Genomic DNA, 21,563 nt, shown 5'->3' on the forward strand with positions numbered 1-21,563 from the left:
GATGATGATGATGATAATGACGAGTATCAGCAGTGTAGCACTTTTTTAGCAAACGAGCATGCAGTCCACCTAATGGTAAGTGGCTACTGCCCATGGACATCTGTAATCAACCCTAGATAAGAAGTCCGATAGGGCAGATGGGCTACTTGATAGAGTAGTCATAGCCGCCTGTCAATATTTGAAACACCAGTGGAATCGCCAGTGGAGTTGGCTTTGGCGGAGAGCTAAGCACCTTTTTTGAAGAGTCACATGTTGTAACGTCTCCGGAATACCTCAGTAAGAGTATGAATGAACAGACTGTTATTAAAATTATACATGTAGGCATCGGAAAATAGATCTCTATGATAGGTAAAGTAGCAAGGCTTTTCTATATAAAAAGTTTAGTCATAAGAATAATACTGATTACATGAATGGCGTCTACCTATACATGAGTTGTATGACTAATTCTTCGTAAAGATAAAAATACATAACGGTGATATTCGTTCAACAACAGGATAGTAATTACAGTATACCTACACTTTTACCTCTTTTAAAGGTAGAAACTTTGTGGTTCGACCTCCGCACCTATTTCTGCCTAATAAATAAAAAAAACCTATGTTTGCGTTGTGGAATGTAGTCATTATAGAGCTTCTTTATTATACGCTGTAGCTGAAGCTAGGGAAAAGGGTTTAGGGTATTCAAAGGTAAAGTCTTACCTCTGTCCAGAATTCAAATCTATAACATAGATTCTAGGGTCGCTAGCGCAAATAACATAAGGTAGGTACTATGAAAAAAAAAATTGACATTAACTTTTTATTATCTTTCAGTTATTATTACCACGTTTTTATTAGCTTGACCTGTATGTACGTATGTAACGGAATCTTTGAACTCGATTTTTACCCATTTTGAACGGTCCGATTAATTTAAAATTTTTAACAATTATCAAGAACCGATGACAATACACGATTTAAAGGATTTTATCCTATTCACCGCATCAGGATCGCCAGGAATCAGGATTAACGATTTTCCTTGTGCAAATTTAGCATGGTTTTTAGTTTTAAAACTATAATTATTATTATGTTGGTTCGTTTATATTTTAACGGACTTCGCAAAAGACGAGGTTCTGAGTTCTGTGTTTTTTATCTTTATCATCATCATCATCATCATAATCATCATCACGAAAAAGACGAGGTTCCGAGGTCTGTATGTATTTTTTATCTTTATCATTATCATTATATCATTATTATCATCATCATCATTATAATTATCATTATCATATTCTTTTTTATCATGGCGTATTTTGGCTCCAACAATTTTATGTTTGATAAGCAATTTTTTTTATGTCTCCAAGAGTAAAACTATCTTGATACACAGCCCGTATGCTTCTCAATAATCTCAAGTGTCATAATTTGACATGTTGTTATCGTCGATCGGTGATAGACAAAGGCGGCTAGTTATTCAGCCGCACGTTCGAACGCTGTAGGGTAATGCCTTTTGTTCTTTTGTCATTTTATAGTCTTTTAACGACCGTCGCGTAAGTAAACTGTTATTTTATTAAAACTTACACGCTGTTTAGTTTTATACGAAGATGAAACCTTGGTTTAAGTACGCGATAAATTTAATTAAGTGTCTGTGTTCAAATGACATTTGGGAAACTCATGTTCTTATTATTCGAAATATAAAAGTGTTGTCTCATTTGTTTGTGTGTATGTACGGGGTAATTCAAAATCATTATTACTTTTGTAAGTAGGTAAATTATTTCTTATTTTTTGGTTACGTCATATTATCTGCCTTATTACACCATCGAAATTTGGTGAAAGGCTTCAAATATGCACTAAAAGACAGGAAAAGTTATATTTTTATTAAATACAAAGGGCTAATTGTTGAATCTCTCTGTCTGCATTTTTCTACTTAGTTAAAAAACTGGATTATAAAAACACATAGAGACAAATATTCCTCATAACATCTTAACTGATATGCATAGATAAGTATAGATATCTCACCGCCTTGTAATTGAAGGAAGTCATTATGACTTAAACGGCTGACAATTGCAATAATGCCGACATGCGCAGTTAAGACACGAAATCGAAGAAAAGTGCGAAGAAATATCGTTTCATTCGTAAATGATATTAAAACAACATTTTTTATTTTTTCAAACACAAAAATAATTGACAGTGACAATTGTCAAAAGGTTACATTTTCTTCTTAATAGCGAGTAATCTACTAATCTATGCTGATATGTCATTTTCTTTTTATTTTCAGCCAAATCATGTTTTTTTTTATAAGCTGTTGCAGAACGTGATCTCTTATATAGTAGGCCATCTTATATCGAGATCACGTGGGCGTTACAGCCATTACAACGTATTATAAGTAGGTATTAAACGCATTACAGCCCCCACATTGTCATTCTTCAATAAATTATACAATTCAATGAACCAATGACATGTATTCAAATGACAAAATAAATCAGGTTTACAAAAAGGTCGTAGTACACGAGTGGGACGTGCCGGGGAAAGCGTTTGCCGAATTATGTCGAGATTCGACGATAGTACTCAATGACAGATTTGTTTTGGCGGGAAGTTATCGCTGCGTTCACGTTTATTGATTTCGATACAGATGTTTTTTTCGATAGTGTGGTATGCGCATAGAAAAGAAAAGCAAGGGTATGCCTTTATATTTGTCCAAGTATTAAATATGTTATTTCAAAGTTTTTACTAAAATACTTAAAAGAAAACAATTAAAGAGTAATTTAAATTATGTTAAGAGTAAAAAACGTGTTTTTACCTAATGATGTTCTTAATCTACTTTTAAGTATTTAAATATACACAAGTAAACAGTTAAAATTTAAAAATCAGGTAAGTATTAGGTAAGTACCTAAATAGAATAAAACAAAAGATTATACAAAACAAAATTTGTATCATTTTCCTTTTTTTGTCTACACTAATATTATAAAGAGGAAACCTTTGTTTGTTTGGGTGTAATGAATAGGCTCAAAAACTACTGGACCGATTTTAAAAATTCTTTCACCATTCGAAAGCTACATTATCCACGAGTAACATAGGCTATATTTTATATGAAATATATTTGATAAATAGATTGAGGCGGTACAAAGTTTGCCGGGTCAGCTAGTGTGAAATATGTTTAAAAGTATACCTACTGAGTAGCACTTTTTTCTAATTTCCATAAAGGCACTGTCAAAGAAAGATGGCGTATTTTCTCACGCAGCAGTAGGTCTTTAACAATTGTAGTTCCTCTTTTTGTTGGTTGGCGGGTGGGCGGCAAAATGTAATGAATACAGACATGCTAAAATGTGGGAATCTTTTGGTTAATTTAGCTAGCTTTCGTTTGTAACATCATTTAACGTGGTAATGATAATGCTATGAACAACTTATTTATCGGTATCAAAACAAAAAAAATGTCAAAAAAAATATTACTGACTAATAAGTATCTAGTGTTAAGCGCTACTGTGTTCTGGTTAGGAGGGAGGCATACTTTTCTGAGGCGTTGCGCCTTAATCCTGATGGGTAGCGGATCTGTGGCCAATCTCAGAGAGGAATCTAATCTTATCTTTGGTTGATCATACAAGTCTATTGGCGGCGGTAGCCACTTGTAGTCCGCGCCAAACTGCTAGTCCGCTCTGAAGTGTTGTGAGCAGGTGTAGTCATACAATTTACTATGGCGACGCGATTCATTTCAAGCAAAATGGTCGTCCTATGCCGCGGCGTGACTTCGCCGCGTGGCGCAGGGTTTTCGGGCCTCGAGGGATCCCTCCTTACCCGGGCAATCTCCTCAGTGGGTACACTGCCCACCGGTGTTGTGAACTGCCGCGAGGCAGCTATGCAGCGTTCGGTCCTCTATGTGACCTGTGCCAGGCTGCGTGTGCAGATTTTCAGTCCTCCAGATTACGATTAATTTCTATATTCAGAGCGGACTAGCAGTTTTACGCGGACTGTACCTTCAAGTAGACTGCTACTACTGTACTTCAATCTGATAAAATAATATTCCATAACCCCATTTATAATTACTACGTGCTTAGATTACGGCGTAAAGTATCATTTTTATACATTCCAAAATTGGCGTTACGTGTTTGTGGAGACGTTTTCTTATCAAAACAGTAGATATTATTTCCCATGAACTGAACGATTTTTATTTTAAATTACTTAAATATAACTACATATTACATATTCGGAAGGTGGTAGACCTCTGTGGTTCGACTCTGGCGGCACCACCGTCACACCTATTTCTGCCTCATAACAGCAGTGTTAAACGCTGCTGTGTGTTTGAAGATTGTGGTAAGGAAGACATACTTTCTCCGAGGCGTTCCAGCTTAGTCCTCAGGGGTAGCGGCGCATCTGTGGCCGACCTCAGGTAAAAGTCTAATCCTGTCTGGGATTATACAGATGTCCATACGTCAGTAGCTTACTCTCAAATAAACTGTATAGGTAGATACTGATTTACTTTTATATTAGTTACAAGGTAGGTAATCATTGACCAAATCTATATACACACTGACTAAATCAGACGAAGCAAGCAAAATCTAATAAAAAACTAGCTTTTGCCCGCGGCTTCGCCCGCGTTTAAAAGAAAATAATATAACATACTAACATACATAAAACGTACCTTCAACTTTGCTAAAGATCATCACTTGATCAAATGCATAGTTTACGATTCAATCCTTACTAATATCGATTAAAATAATCGATGTTTTGGGTCCAAAAGATAGATTCTCCGATTAATCGATCTTAGATCGCCATCCCTAGTTCCCGTGGAATTTCCGGGATAAAAACTATCCTATGTCCTTTCTCGGGTCTCAGACTATCTTTGTACAAAATTTCATTAAAATCGGTTCAGTGGTTTGGGCGTGAAGAAGAGACAACCAGACAGACAGACAGACAGAGTTACTTTCGGATTTATAATATTAGTAAGGATCTACAGGTTGCACTCCGGGAGTGTCGGCAGAAGTGAAAACTTTCGAAACCTATTCTAAATAATGAAATATAATAAATAAAAATGACTCTGACACCGGATGACACCTTCACTTTTGCATTATGCTTTGCCGTTTTACGAATTTTCGATCAGGCCACGTGACCTGACGCGAGTTTAATATTTTTTACCCATCAGAAGAAATTAATGATCACTTGCTAAACGGTGAAGGAAGACATCGTGAGGAAACCTGCATACCTGAGAGATTTATAAAAAAAATCTCAAAGGTATGTGAAGTTTACCAATCCAACTTGGCCAGCGCGGTGGACTATGGCCTAATCCTTCTCATTCTGAGAGGAGACCCGTGCCCAGCAGTGGGACAGTAATGGGTTGCACAACGCCGCTAAGTAGTTTTCATCCAATAACGATCCGTTTATACAGTTACAGATAAGCGATGTCTGTAGTAAGTATATCTATAACAGGTGAGGCGGGGTTTGCGAAGGGCGGACCACGCCCATCACGTAGATAACGAATTGTAGAGATAATATAGAGCACAGACGCTTCCTGTACCCTTACCATGAGTTTTTACGTTTCGACAAATATGACTGTTTTGGTATTTGTTTACGTATTTGCCCATACAATTTCCAATCAGCGCCCCTGGCGGATTTTATCAGAAGTATAGTGTCAATAACGTAACATTAAATGTCTAATTGACAAAATTTCGCTTTATGTTTTGTCTCTCTTTTTTGCGAACATGTAGGCAGACAAAAATACTTGAGCACTTACTTATTGTTACGTGTACTCAGTCTACTAAGCAAACGGAACAGAATAATGGATTGAGTAAACGTTACGTAAAATTGTGGAATGTTTTGAAAACTCATGGTAAGGGTACTTAACTGGTTTGTATGTAGGAGTACCGGGTTCAAATCTTTAGAAATTTTCAGAAATCAATACCTTAATTGGCAAATCAGCCAACTCCACTTTATGACAAAATGTTTTTTTTATTTATTTTGATTTCGTTCAACGCCATTTACTATCAAATAAATAAATTCATATGTTGTTCATATGTTTATGTATGTGTGCATGTAGCCAACTTCCGCGAACAAATTATTTTATTATTATTATTATTATTATAAAAATGACACATATTCTCGCGTAATTAAACGTTTTAATCAAATCGAAATATGTTATTTAAAGAATATTCTTTACAGAACTCATTCTAATAGATACGTTTATACTGAGAACGTAATTTCACGTCCACATTATAATTATGACATAGATTCACGTAATATCACGTTTACATCTAACCAACGACACAAATACAACAAACCAGCAACGGATTTCAATCCATAAGCGATTTAAATCCAACCAAATGCGTTTATTTGTTCACAGCACGCGTGGGTACTCTAACGATAATTTGCGAGCAAACATCTCTCGTCCACCACTTATGTGATTTGCAAAGGGAATGGGCTGCAAATTGCCTACAGATATGTTTTTGCCAGTTTTTTATTTCTAAATAGCGGAGGGTAATGTTTTTCTAGGGTATGTATGTTCCATTCTTTCGTAGCTTAAAGGGCTTGATAGATTTTAATATATGAGGTGTCGTTGGATTCGTCTGAATTTTGGGAGCAACATGCGCTATATTACAAACAGTTGGATTTTGTTTTTATTATTTTTCTTTACTTAAGTAGATATTTTTGTATATATGAACCAAATATTATATATGAGGCGACGATGTAAGTCCTTCGGGATGGCAAGCTTCAGGTAGAACCTGTTCTATGTGGTGTTGATTACAGATGTCCAAGGGCGGAAGTGACCACTTAATGTGACGTAGATTACATTTTCATTTCATTAATGTAAAACGAAAAAAAAACATTAAATGACGGATATTGTGACGCCGTTTAAAGATTTTAGTCGTGACCGTAATTTCACTTTCAGTTTTACATTTTTTTCTTTGCTTTATTTATTATGGCACATTGTCGTAATATCACGTATGCATTAAATATACAATTTTGGATTTAAAACGCTTATGGATTTGTTTTTGGAAATACGTTTATTTGTTCACAGCACGCGTGGATACTCTAACAATAATTTGCGTGCAAACATCTCTCGTCCACCACTTATGTGATTTGCAAAGGGAATGGGCTGCAAATTGCCTACTTTTTAGGGTCCTATTACTAAACCTCCGCTGTTTCTCCGTCTGTCCGTCCGTCACAGGACTATCTCTGGAACTATAGATAGACACTTGAAATTTTCACAGAATGTGTATTATAGTTGTCGCTATAACAAGTAATACTAAAAATAAAAACATCTTCAAAAAAAAAAGGGGGTCGTCATAGAACCGCTATTTTTCGGCGTTTTTTGGTTTATCTATTGAACCATAATAGATAAATAGTTTAAATTTTCACAGTGTATTTCGTTCTACGGCTGCTTTGGTAATAAATAGAAAAAATAACAAAGAAATGAAATTTTGGTGGTACGGAACCCTCCATGTGCAAGTGCGACTCGCACTTGGCCAATTGTTATAATATTGTATCAAACGAGCAAATCACCTGATGGTAAGTAGCTACTGCCGCTTATGGACATCTGTAATAAACCCCAGATAGGATTAGAGTCTGAGTTCGGTCACAGATGTGCCGCTACCCCTAAGGACTAAGCTGGAACGCCTCGGATAAGTATATCTCCCTTAACCCTCACCCTTCAAACCAGAACACAGCAGCGCTTAACAATGCTGTTATGAGGCAGAAATAGGTGTAGCGGTATTACTTCCCAACCAAACCAAAATGGTTCTACGGTATTTATAATTCTATATTTACGAATTTTTGTACACAAAATATGTAAATATAGATAAATTATAAATACTAAGCTTATTTAAGTTTAGTCTACGATGTCTTGCGTTTATTTGTATGTAAATAATCCTCACCCACTTGCCCTTGAATTGCACATAAAGTGTTACGAATACATATATTTCAGTTTCTAAGTTTTTCTTATATTATTGAAATAGTAAACAAGCAAACAGTGTCTTCTACTACCTGCAGACATCTGTAATCAACCTCAGATAAGATCCGATTTCTACCCCTGAGGACTAAGCGCTACTGAGTTCTCCTTTGAATGGTGTGGTAAGGGAGACATACTTATCGGAGGCTTTTCAACTTAGTTGGCAATGGCAGCAACGCATCTGTGGCCGACCTTATAGGACCTTATACGACCTTATCTGAGGTTGATTAAAGATGTCCATAGGCAGTATCCACTTACTGTCAGTTGGACTGCAAGCTTATTTGGTACTTCTATATTAGGCACTAGCTGACCCGGCAAATTTTGTACCGCCTCAAAATATATTTATCAAATATACTTATTTCATATAGAATATAGCCTATGTTACTCGTGGATAATTTAGCTTTCAAATGGTGAAAGAATTTGTAAAATCTGTCCAGTAGTTTTTGAGCCTATTCATTACAATCAAACAAACAAACAAAGTTTTCCTCAAACAAACAAAAAATAATAACATAGTCTTGATAAGTCAGACGTGCGTGCCTGGGATTTGAACCTCAGACCCCCAATTTAGGGGCTGAATTTTAAACTTAGTAAATAGATAATAATTTTAACTGAGTGTTTGCGATAATTTGTAAGCAAAGAGTTCTCGCCCACTTACACTTAAAATGCAGAGAAAATTAGTAAAATATAGTGGGTCTGGGTGCTAAGTATTGAAGTTGCAATGCACACAGACTTATGTTAAGTGGCTTATTTTTATGCCAATGGCTTATTTGCAAAAATAAGTCAACATTTACGTCTACGCCAACAGTATTATAACTAAACGAGCTTTTGCCCGCGGCTTCGCTCGCGTTACGAAGTAATATTTTCATCCCCTATTTTATCCCCTTGGGGGTAGAATTGATCAAAATCCTTTTTTAGCGGATGCCTACGTCATAACATCTACCTGCGTGCCAAATTTCAGCCCGATCCGTCCAGTGGTTTGGGCTGTGCGTTGATAGATCACTATGTCAGTCAGTCACCTTTGAGTTATATATATTTAGAAGGTGGGCACCGGCTGGCAATAAGTATCTATTTTGCCACGCTTTCATTAGCTTGACCTGTATGTATGTAACGGAATCTTTGAACTCGAATTTTACCCACTTTAAACGGTCCGATTAATTGAAAATTTTGAATAACTAACAAGAACCGATGACAATACACGATTTTAATAATTTTATCCCATTCTCTTCATCGGGATCGTCAGGAATCAGGATTAACGATTTTCTTTATGCGATTTTAGCGTGGTTTTTAGTTTTTAAACTATAATTATTTAAGATAGAATCATTAAGGGTTTCTATGTTATTAAGGTAGGACAATGAAGGGTCTTACCGTACTATTTATTTTTTAAGAACCTCAAACTGCCTACCATTAAATAATTGACCAAGTGCAAGTTGAACTTTTCCGAGGCGTTCCAGCTTAGTCCTCAGGGGTAGCGGCGTATCTGTGGCCGACCTCAGGTAGGAATATCTAATCCTATCAGGGGTTGATTACAGATGTCCATGGGCGGCAGTAGCCACTTACGAGCAGGTGGACTGCATGCTCGTCTGCTACTCTTATATTCTAAAAATAAGAACAATCTACTGGAGTACCGTACCACCAAATTTTCATTTATTTTTTATGTTTTATTTATTGTATACTAGCTGACCCGGCAAACGTTATGTTGCCATATTAATAAAAAAAATCTAAGGGTGAACAGCCCTTATCACTTAGGGGTATGATAAATAGATAGCCGATTCTCAGACCTACTGAATATGCATATAAAATTCGGTGAAAATCGGTAAAGCCGTTTCGGAGGACTACGGTAACTAACGCTGTGACACGAGAATTTTATATAGAAGATGTTTTGTTCATATTTAAAAATGCTCGTTAAAACTTATTTCACACTAGGTTTTGCCCGTGACTACGCTCGCAGACAGTTTTCAACCCTCGAGAACAGTACTTTTTTCGGGATAAAAGCTACCCTATGTCCTTTTTTGAACCTTTGAACAATCGGTTATGTAGTTAAGGCGCGAAAGTGTAGGAAAGAAACTTTCTCATCATCATCAACCCATTACTTTCCCGCTGGGCACGGGTCTCCTCTCAGAATGAGAAGGATTAGGCCATAGGCCACCGCACTGGACAAGTGCGTATTGGTAGACTCCACATACCTTTGAAAACTTATTTTAAGATTTCTCACGTAAGCAGGTTTCCTTCACCGTTTCAAGCAAGTGATAATTTCTTAGACGCACATAACTTCGAAAAATCAGAGGTGCCTGGGATTTGAACCTCGGACCCTGGCGGGAGGCCGTTTCTTAACCACTAGGCTATCACTGCTATTAACAAACTTTAATATCTTACAATATTAGATACGATAATCTAAATATATATAACTCAAAGGTGACTGACATAGTGATCTATCAACGCACAGCCCAAACCACTGGACGGGTCGGGCTGAAATTTGGCATGCAGGTAGATGTTATGACGTAGGCAGGCTAAGAAAGGATTTTGATTAACTTTACCCCCAAGAGGATAAAATAGGGGATAAAAATATTATTTCGTAACGCGAGCGAAGCCAGACAAAAGCTCGTTTCACATATTTTCAAAGCATTCCAACATTCATTTTAGTTGCCAAACAAAATGTTTTCCCTGTATCCATGCCTACTTCGTAACCCTGGTTTGTTTGTGGAGTGCACGCGTCCAAATGGGATTTACGATAATTTTATCGCAAACATATGGAGCCACTTATCTACGATTTGCAGGGAGTGGGATGTGAAGGGGGCAAACAATTCTATAATGTTTGTTTTTACGAGTAAAATATAGGAGTAGCAGACGAGAATGTTGTCTACCTGATAGTAAGTGGCTATTGCCGTGCATGGACCACAGTAGCGGTTAGATCATTGATTCCCAAAGTGGTCCAGGTGGACCCCCAGGGGTCCACGGGAGACTCACTGGGGGACTACGTAGGCGTGAACAAAAAATGGGGGTCCACAAAATATTAGTGGAGGTCGACGAAAATTGATCTGCTTTTGATACTAAAGAGCAAAAATGTAATCATAGTTTTTACCTATTACCTAATGTATGCCGTAGGGATATAGGAACGCTATCTGGGAATATAGGAACAGAACTCAGCAGCGATACAATTTTTATTTTTAATTTTTCGGCGACTTTAAGAATGTGGTACAAATGTAGCAGGACGGGGTCCACCGAAACCAGTAAAATTTTGAAAGTGGTCCACGAGAAAAAAAAGTTTGGGAACTACTGGGTTAGATGGAAAAGCATTGTCCCTGTATTCCGGGACCAGAATAGGGTTACCGTATCCACTGCCTGTCGTAAGAGCTGCTGCTATTTGCTGACACAGAGTCAGGGTTCCATGCAGCGCTGTTTTTCAGCCACATCCTTGTAAATACGAGGCATCTTTTAAAAGGTGGCAGAGCCTTGTTCGATCATGAAGAATTGTGCCATAAGTTCCACCGAAACGCAAATTGCTAAACTCTAGAAATAAGTGGTACCTCTTCGGTAGAACCATACTGATCTTTTAAAAGTTAAATTAATCATCTAATCTTATACTTATATATAAAATTCTCGTGTCACAATTTTCGTTGCCATACTCCTCCGAAACGGCTTGACCGATTTTGATGAAATTTTTTGTGCTTATCCGGTATCTATGAGAATCGGCCAACATCTATTTTTCATCCCCCTAAGTGATAAGGGTTGTTCACCCTTAACATTTTTTTATTTATATGGCAATACAACGTTTGCCGGGTCAGCTAGTACTTATATAAAATTCACGTCTCACGATGTTAGTTACTGTACTCCTCGGAAACGGCTTTACCGATTTTCACCAAATTTTATATGCATATTCAGTAGGTCTGGGGATCAGCTACTATCTATTTTTATACCCCTAAATGATAAGGGTTGTTCAACCTTAACATTTAAAAACGGGTCAGCTAGTTTTTATACAGAATAACTTTAAATTTGACGTCAAAACTCAAATAGCCCATTGGCCAATTTATTTAAAAAGTCCTTCAACTCATTTTACCTATTGTACCTTCAGCGTATTCAATCTGGATGTCCTTTTCGTACCTTTAGCGCTCGCAGCTGATTGGTGGAAAATGGGGCGGCGGGAGAGTTTCAGCCAATCAGGGCGCGTCCCGCGAACGTGCCGTATCTGAGCTTCGCACCCCAGGGTGTGGGGTTGTTTGCGCTGCATTCTCGTTGTTTGTCGATTTAATTGATGCCGCTTTTTTAAGGGTATCGGCTTTTTCGGTTGAATAAGGGTGTGTTAGGTTTTTTGGATTGATTTTGAATGATTTTTTCGTATAATTTTTTTTGGGGTTGGACCGTCACACCTATTTCTTACCTATATCTTTTTGACATATTCCTTTTTGATTTTCTTCGGAGGCACCACCGGCATCAACTTTTTATGAAAAATTGTAATACAAAAGTAGTGGATGAGTATGCAGTCCGCCTGATGGTAAGTGGCTACTGCCGCCCATGGACATCTGTAATCCACCCCAGATAAGATTAGAATTCTATCTGTATTCGGCCACAAGTGCCGCTACCCCTGAAGACTAAGCTGGAACAATGATACATATCGATGCCTTAATTCGCAAATCAGCCAACTCCACTTTTATGTCAAAATGTTTTTTTTTTTTTTTATTTATTTTGATAGTAAATAGCGTTGAACGAAATCAAAATAAATAAAAAAACCTTTTGACAAAAATTGAAGTTGGCTGATTTCCGAATTAAGGTATCGATATATAAAAACTGGAACGCCTCAGAAAAGTATTTCTGCTTTACCGCCGATTTTTTTTAAATAAACTACAGTTTGTAACTAAATCTAGTACCTAAATAAATTTAATAAATAAATGCTAAATTTATGTTGAAGTATTAAGCCTTTGAACACTTCGTATTGTAAAGTTAGTCAGTTATAGTGTGGTATAGGCATAAGTCATGTTTTTATTGCCTCGGCCAGGGTTCGGCAACCTTTGGCTTTCAACGCACTAAATATTTTTTATCGACCTTCCAAAGGAAATATTTTTTTTATAATATAGAAATATCAGACGAGCATGCAGTCCACCTGATGGTAAGTACTGCCGCATCAACATCTGTAATCAATCCCAGATAAGATTACATATTCCTACCAGAGGTCGGCCACAGATACGCCGCTACCCCTTAGGACTCAGTTAGAACGTCTCGGTAAAGTAATATCTCCCTTACCTCACTCTTCAAACCAGAACACAGCAGCGCTTGAAACTAACGTTATTAGGCAGAAATAGGCGTGGCGGTGGTGCCGCCGAAGTTGAAATAGTAAGAGTTCTGAGCACCACCTTTTAAAGATCATGTCTTTGGAATTAGCAATTATTTTAAAAAATTGTACACAAAATGCCTATTGTACCTAACCCTCCACCTCTGTTTCGCTGTGACCACGATCCATGCAACTGCTTCGAAATATCGGCAATAAAAAACGCATATCGTGAGTACCCGTTACATAAAAAAAATGTACCTAAGTTATTATTAAATAAAAAAAACAAAAGACCCGAAAAGTTTTTTTTTATTATACTTGCTAAAAATATTTAAAAAAATGTTGCGATCCCCTCATCAACGGTACGGGGCCATTGCTCAGTATTAACGGTCGCACATAACAAAGAACAAAAGCGATATATCAAATTGGAAATCACTGTTTTAGGGCTGACCTTACGGCGACACCACTTAAAAAATTACACCTTTGCTGGGTACGTAATAAAAAAAACATTTGAAGGTGGTAGAACCCTCTGTGGTTCGACTCCGGCGGCACCACCACCACACCCATTTCTGTTATAACAGCAGTGTTAAGTGCTGCTGTGCTCTGGTTTGAAGGGTATGATAGGAGACATATTTTTCCGAGGCGTTCCAGATTAGTCCTCAAAGGTAGCGGCGCAACTATGGTCAACCGAATCTAACCTTATCTGAGGTTGATTATAGGTGTCCACGGGCGGCAGTCACTAATCATATTGAACTGCATGCTCGTCTGCTACTTCTATATTATAAAAATACTTTCTACATAGTGCATAGATTAGTAAAGATACTTCGCCGCCTTGAAATTGAATGAAGCTACAAACGGCTTGTTTTAGTAAGTTATTTTTTTTTAATTCTTGACAAATAAAAACATTTTTAGAGAAAATTTACGAATAAATAACTAATACTGCGTAATTTTTATTACGTAAATTATTACATAAATAATTATTTCAAATATTTTAGGGACATTTTAGCACGGAGACGTGGCAAAACTTTTTTACGCAACTATTTCAATTCTCAAAACTGGGTACATTTTCTTGTTAGGAGTGAGTAATCTTTACTAATCTATGACATAGTGGTAGAACGTTTAAACAATATGATTAAATGTTTATTTGTGGTAGAGTTTAAAGACAAAGTGGTGAAACCTTCAAACAAAGTTTTTTTTAAAATAGGAGTAGCAGACGAGTAAGTGGCTACTGCCGCCCATGAATATCTGTAACCAACCCCAGATAGGATTAGATATTCCTACCTGACGTCGGCCACAGATGCGCCGCTACCCCTGAGGACTAAGCTGGACCGCCTCGGAAAATGTATGTCTCCCTTACCACACCCTTCAAACCGGAACACAGCAGCGCCTAACACTGCTGTTATGTCAGAAATAGGTGTGGCGGTGGTGCCGCCGGAGTCGAACCACAAAGGGTTCTACCACCTTCAAAAGTATTTTACAAACGCCATTTTTTCTGATAAAGTAGAATCTCTTGGGTAAGTATAAAAAGGATTGTTTCTTCCTTCCTATCCCTTAAACACGGTTTAAAACTAAACTAATTACCTATAAACATGGAAATGGAATGTTTAAACATTTTTTACCACGCTTTTATTATCAGCTTGGGTTGTATGTATGTAACGGAATCTTTGAACTTTTTACCCACTTCGAACGTCCGATTAATTTAAAATTTTAACAATTATCAAGAACCGATGACAATACACGATTTTAATAATTTTATCCCGTTCTCCTCATCAGAATCGGCAGGAATCAGGATTAAAGATTTTCCTTGTGCGATTTTAGCGTGGTTTTTAGTTTTTAAACTATAATTATTTTTGTATATATAAAATACCAAGAAAGTAGTGAGGTACTTTATATTAATTACAATCTAGCCTAATTAAAGACTAATGAGTAATTCAACGCTAACTTAAACTGCTAAATAATCATATAATGAAGGCGTCCTCTGACACTGCACTTCTTTGTCTTATCAAATAAAGGAGTAGACACATTGTTCTTGTGTTCTATAATGTTTACTTATCACTATTTCACTAACACTACACTGTGTCATGTCACTATGGAAGAACATGGAAGAACCATTAGTGTTCTGTTCTCCCATTTCTTTTTCAGTATATGTTATCATAGTAGTCATGGAAGTAAATATATTGTAAAAATATGAACTCTGTTTCTACCTTCTTATTATAATTCAATAGATAAAGCGTTTCTTGTATAGCGATTTCCCTTTTTACCACGCTTTTATTAGCTTGGGTTGTATGTATGTATATAACAGAATCTTTGAACTCGATTTTTACCCACTTCGAACGTCCGATTAATTTAAAAATTTTAACAATTATCAAGAACCGATGACAATACACGATTTTAATAATTTTATCCCATTCTCCTTATCAGGATCGTCAGAAATCAGGATTAACGATTTTCCGTGTGCGATTTTAGTGTGGTTTTTAGTTTTTAAACTATAATTTATTTTTAGTAGTTTTTGTTCGTATAGCAGCCACCATTACACTTACTCTGTAAAAATTGCAAGTGCCTACCTATTACGGGTCAAGAGATAGATCCCTGCCACAGACAGCGAAGGTTTAATAATAGGGTACCGTTTTTATCCTTTGAGTACAAAACCGTAACATTATTGCCCTATGAAATAAACAACCATTTGTAAAAGCTCGCAGCCCTATACCGAAGCTGAAACAAAGCTTTATGAAAGCTGACACTGTTATGACGCTACAGCGAACAATACTGGCCCAAATAAATTATGTTGAGTAGTTTTAAAGGTTTAGTTGACTGTAGTTTGACTCCAACACCATCGCCACACCTATTTCTGTTATAACAGCAGTGTTAAGCGCTGTTGTGTTCTGGTTTGAAGTGTGGTAAGAGACATACTTATCCGAGGCATTAATAAATAGTCCTCAGGGACAGCTTCAGGTATGAATCTTATCTTATCTGGGGTTGATTACAGGCGTGAAGGTGGTAGAACCTTTGTGGATCGACTCCGGCGACACAACCGCCACACCTATTTCTGTTATAATAGCAGTGTTAAGCGCTTTGTTCTGATTTGAAGGGTGTGGTAAGGGAGACATATTTTTCCGAGACATTCCAGCTTAGATCTCAGGGTAGGCGTATATATAGCCGACCTCAAGTAGGAATCTAATCTAATCTGGGGTTGATTACAGACGTCCATACGGCAGTGGCCACTTACTATCAGGTGGAGCATTCTTATCTGCTACTTCATTTGTATTAAAAAACAATGATGTAATTTAACTCTACAATTTAAAAGCTCTATACTAAAAACTAAACAAAGCTATGTTTATTCGAAACCTGACACTATACGATAACAGTCCCTACTGTTTGATTAAGTAGTTATACTTAATATTCATCATTAACCCATTACAGTCCCACTGCTGGGCACGGTTCTCCTCTCATAATGAGAAGGATTAGGCCATAGTCCACCGCGCTGACCTTTTGGTAGACTTCACATACCTTTGAGATTTCTTATAAATATCTCAGGTGTGCAGGTTTCCTTACGATGTTTTCCACCATTTTGTCTTATTAGATTAGACATTAATTATCACTTGATAATTAATATCTAATACGCACATAATTTCGAAAAATCAGAGGTGCGCCTTGGGATTTGAACCTCGGACACCTCGATCGAGAGGCCGAGTTTCTTAATCACTAGGCTATCACGGCTACTTAATATTAACAACTTAATATTATAAATGCGAAAGTGTGTTTCTTTCTTTGTTACACTTTCAAACCTTAACTATAAAACCGATTGTCATGAAATGTACACGCGTTATCAGGAGTCTAGAAAAGAACGTAGAACATTTATCTCGCAAAAAATACTTACTGTTTCAAAGATAAGTAGATAAACTTATGTCATCGACCTAACGGGGAGCAGAGCCACGGGTAAAAGCTAATTAATTATAACTAATTACTTATAACTAATTACTAGTTTTGTCCTATAGTTTTACGCGCATCCACTACCGCCCATGGACATCTGTAATCAAACCCAGATAAGATTCGATAAAAGTCCTACCCCTAAAATGCGCTACCCCTGAGGACTAGGCTGGAATGCCACGAAAAAATAAGTCTCCCTTACCACACCCTTCAAACCAGAAAACAGGAGCGTTTGAAACTGCTTTACTGGGCAGGTACCTATAGGTGTGGCGGTGGTGCCGTCGGAGTCGAACCATTGAGCGCTCTATCATCTTTAAAACTACCCGATTACTATAACCCTTGAAACCAAAGGGTTTTCACCGTTGTTATGAGGCAGACATAGGTGTGGTAGCGATGCCGTCGGCAAGCACTAAAGGGTTCTTCCACCTTTTACCACTATTCAACCGTAAAAAAACGCTGTGAGGGAAATGCATATGTAATTTTTAAATGTCTGATATATTTATAAATATCTTAGCAGTAGCGGAAAATAACGTACAAGAAATAACATCAATGACTTAATTTTAATAATTATTGTTCTTAAGAAAATTATGAAAAGGCGTCGATTAACACTTAACAATTACATACTATCGAATAATCATACATTTTTTAATATATTTTTATTTTTAGTACTAATGTTCGCCCACTCATTGAAATTCGAACATAGTCCTAGATTTAACATTTTTCTATTGAACACTCTTTAGTGTTTAGTAGCTACAAAACAAAAAAACGGTTAATAAATAAAATAGAAAAAGGCCAACCTATATAGGTATTAATTATATAATTAGAGTAAGTTTTAATTTAAAGTTTTAAACTGTACAGAGTATTGTTCCGACGGCGGCCATTATGTCGACAGTATACAAAATATTATATCGTTAAAAATATTAAAAAATAGAAAATGAAACTATTTTAATAAAGATTTAAGAGAAATAAAGTAATTTATTAAGCATTTGTATTTTATTTTCGCTTTATGTGGTTCGTTGAAGTCTTTTTTATGTAACGCTTTATGTAATATGTAGAGTCAGTTTTAAAATTAGAATAAGCACACCGTTTATTTTTTAATTTATAATTTGTTATATGCCTGTATGAAAAATATTTGGTATATAAATTTTAACGTTAAATTGTCTTCATTTATTTGATAATACGTAATAAATTAAATAATACTTTTAGTAACCCTTCAGAATCGTGGTAGAGCTTTTTAAAATTTTACTTATTTAGGATTATTGTTACAAAACTTACCTGATACGATTCCAATAGAAGTCCAAGATCAACAATAAACAACATTGCTATTCATTTTCACAATTAACAAAACGTTATTAATTATTTTTTTATATTTTATAATCACGGCACTTAGTTTTGAACGCATTCACAATAATAAAAGAAAAAAACATTCTTAATTCAAGCACATCACTGGTCTAATAAGAACACATTCGAATTTCAAAATTTAACATAGCTTTACTACTCCAATTCATAAAAATCATATTTCGAATCACACACTATAACTTAAATATTACGGCATTACACAACACATAATCTTTATCCGAATTAAACTCGAAAAAATTAAAAATAAAACAATTTATTTATAATCTGTCTTAGCACACTTTACTACGCAGTATATTGCGCAATTTTAACCGAACTACGGTAAAATAAAAAAAATAATGTTTATTTTTTTTATAATCTGTCTCAAGCTTTCACCTTTATGATTTTTAATCTGTGAACTTTCAACTTGGCGCGCAACCTCGTTTAGTGTCGTGGGTTGACTGACGGGCGCTCGTCTTGCATCCCGTTCCCTCCCGTCCAGAGGGATGAGAGGGGGATAGGGAGTGACGCGTCATAGTGTATATCAATGTCTCGTAAGCGAAATGACTGCAATATAAAATAATTACGTAATTCTGCATGTCTGTTTGTTTGTTTTACGAAAAAATGACGCAATTTATTTAAACAATTCTTTACTCCGATGTATTAGTAAGAAAAATCGAGGTTTTCTGTATTACGAAATGAAGAAAATACATTATATTTGGAGAAAATTGATATAAACCACGTTGTATTTAGAAAAAAATGTATTTTTAATCAAAAAATGTATTTGTAAAAACAACATTGTTTCAAAGGTTGTAAAAACACACCTATTGCATTAAGAATAATATGCGATGTTAAAAAAGGTTTGATAATATGGTGACACGGGGCATTCCAATTTAGTTCACAGGAGTCCATGTAAACTTATATTTAGTTGAAAATGCCCAACTTATTTATTTATTTATTTATTTATTTATTTATTTATTCTTAAAACACCATTACATCTATCCTTACAGGCTAAACACCCAATACGATAGAGAGGCCTTATTTTAAATACTTAACTAAATTCTTACCTACATTCCTACTTCATTAAACATATTATATGAAGCACAACTATTGCGAATTCACTCAAGTTGCATGAAAATACGTCAAGATGTTCATGCGCCTGGTTGAGTGTACAGAGTGCTCGAGTAAGAGGTGACTTAGCCAATAGCTCGGTCCTGGCTGTCGGCACGGCCAGCAGGGGCGGGCGCCGGCGTCTACACACATAGTCCTCTGGAGCACAGAGCTCCAGGCGACACAGTACCTCCGGATTATGAGCTACACCGCGCAACAATTTTACTAAATACGCGATTAGTGCGAACTCTCGGCGTACTCTGAGTTGATTGTAACCCACCATTCCTAACACGAACAATGTGGGGTACATTAACGGGTAGTATGGATATACACCGTATAATTTATTGTACAGATGCCTCGCAAATTTATTTTGAACTCGCTCCAACATTGTTACATATTTTGCTTCATAAGGGGCCCATATGACTGCACTGTGTTCCAGATGACTCCTGATCAGTGAATCATATAACACCTTGATTGCGGTAACGTTAGTCATGCCTCGCGACTGCCTCAAAACAAATCCTAGGTTTCGGTACGCCTTCTTACAAACATTAATAATGTGTTCGCGAAACCTAACTTCACGGGTAATGGTAACGCCAAGATCACGTATCTGTGTTACTCTCTGTAGCGGCTCGGAGCCCATACGATACTCGTAAGGCAGGCCGGCGCGTGCGCGAGTAAAGGATATCACCGAGCATTTGGAGATATTAAAATAGAGCTTGTTTTCACGGCTCCACTCTGTTATCCGATTTATGTCGTCTTGTAGTCGTTCACAGTCCCTTCTTTCTTTAACCTCGAGCAGCAATTCTTATCTCTTCTATGCATAGATTAGTAAAGATACTTCGCCGCCTTGAAATTGAATGAAGCCACAAACGGCTTATTAGTAAGTTCTTTTTTTGAATTCTTGACAAATAAAAACATTTTTAGAGAAAATAACTAACGAATAAATAACTTATACGGCGTAATTTACATAATAAATAAATAATTATTTCAAATATTTTAGGGACTTTTTAGCACGGAGACGTGGCAAAACTTTTTTACGCAACTATTTCAATTCTCAACACTGGTTACATTTTCTTGTTAGGAGTGACTGAGTGAGTAATCTTTACTAATCTATGCTTCTATATCGCCACATTCTCTAGGATGAAACCTACTATGCCCTTAAAATCCTTTTCCTACCGTGAAAGATTAATCAAAATTGGGACAACTGTTTGCGAGTTTGGGAGATAATTTGACTATTTAAGAAATTATACAAAAATATACCAGCGCTATGATGCCGGTGATTTCAATTAACTTGCTTCCAAAACATCTTATATTTTAATTAGTAACTCTTCCTCATATTTTCATACTGATTTTTTTGTATCGTTAGTGCAATGGACACACAAAGACAAATACACAAAAACCTAGACACAAAATAATTTAAATTCAGGGAAATGTCTGGCCCAGGACCGAACCCGGTTTCCACTGTGTCCTTTTTTTTATTTCGTTGGGGAAACCTTCAAAAGGTACGCGACGACGTGCGAGCGACGCCGGGTTATGTGGGATTTTTACCGCACTAAAACCCCCCCGGTGGCCGTCCTCAGCGCTTGGTGGAGAACTCCGGGATCTCCGACGGAACACAACCGGAGTCCCACTGTGTCCTGACGAGCAAGCAGTCCACCTGATATTAAGTCACTGCCGTATGCACATCTGTACAACTCCATATAGAATCTACCTGAAGCTGATCACATGCCACTCATGACGAAGGTCGCCTCACATGTAAGTTTTGAAGGTAGAACCCCTTGTGGTTCGACTCCGGCGGCACCACCGCCACAACTATTTCTGCCATAACAGCAGTGTTAAGCGCTGCTGTGTTCTGGTTTGAAGTGTGGTAAGGGAGACATACTTATCCGAGGCGTTCCAGCTTAGTCCTCAGGGGTAGCGGCGCATCTGTGGCCGATCTCAGGTAGGAAAATCTAATCTTATCTGGGGTTGATCACAGATGTCCATGTGCGGCAGTAGCTTACCATCAGGTGGACTGTATGCTCGTCTGCTA

General features: G+C 36.8%; 1 protein-coding gene across 1 annotated transcript in view; it reads right to left on the reverse strand.

The window, feature by feature from the left end:
* sim (bHLH transcription factor single-minded) overlaps nt 1–18,868 on the reverse strand; it is a 63,069-nt gene extending 44,201 nt beyond the window's left edge. The window contains exon 1 of the mRNA XM_073085140.1: nt 18,362–18,868. The gene's annotated coding sequence lies outside the window, so the exon portion shown is untranslated. The remainder of the gene's footprint in view (nt 1–18,361) is intronic.
* Between the last annotated feature and the right edge of the window lie 2,695 nt (nt 18,869–21,563).

The sequence above is a fragment of the Epargyreus clarus genome, unplaced genomic scaffold (genome assembly GCF_041222505.1).
Source record: "Epargyreus clarus isolate Ecla_fem2 unplaced genomic scaffold, WU_Ecla_fem_2.2 ptg000022l, whole genome shotgun sequence".
Classification (NCBI taxonomy): Eukaryota; Metazoa; Arthropoda; class Insecta; order Lepidoptera; family Hesperiidae; genus Epargyreus; species Epargyreus clarus.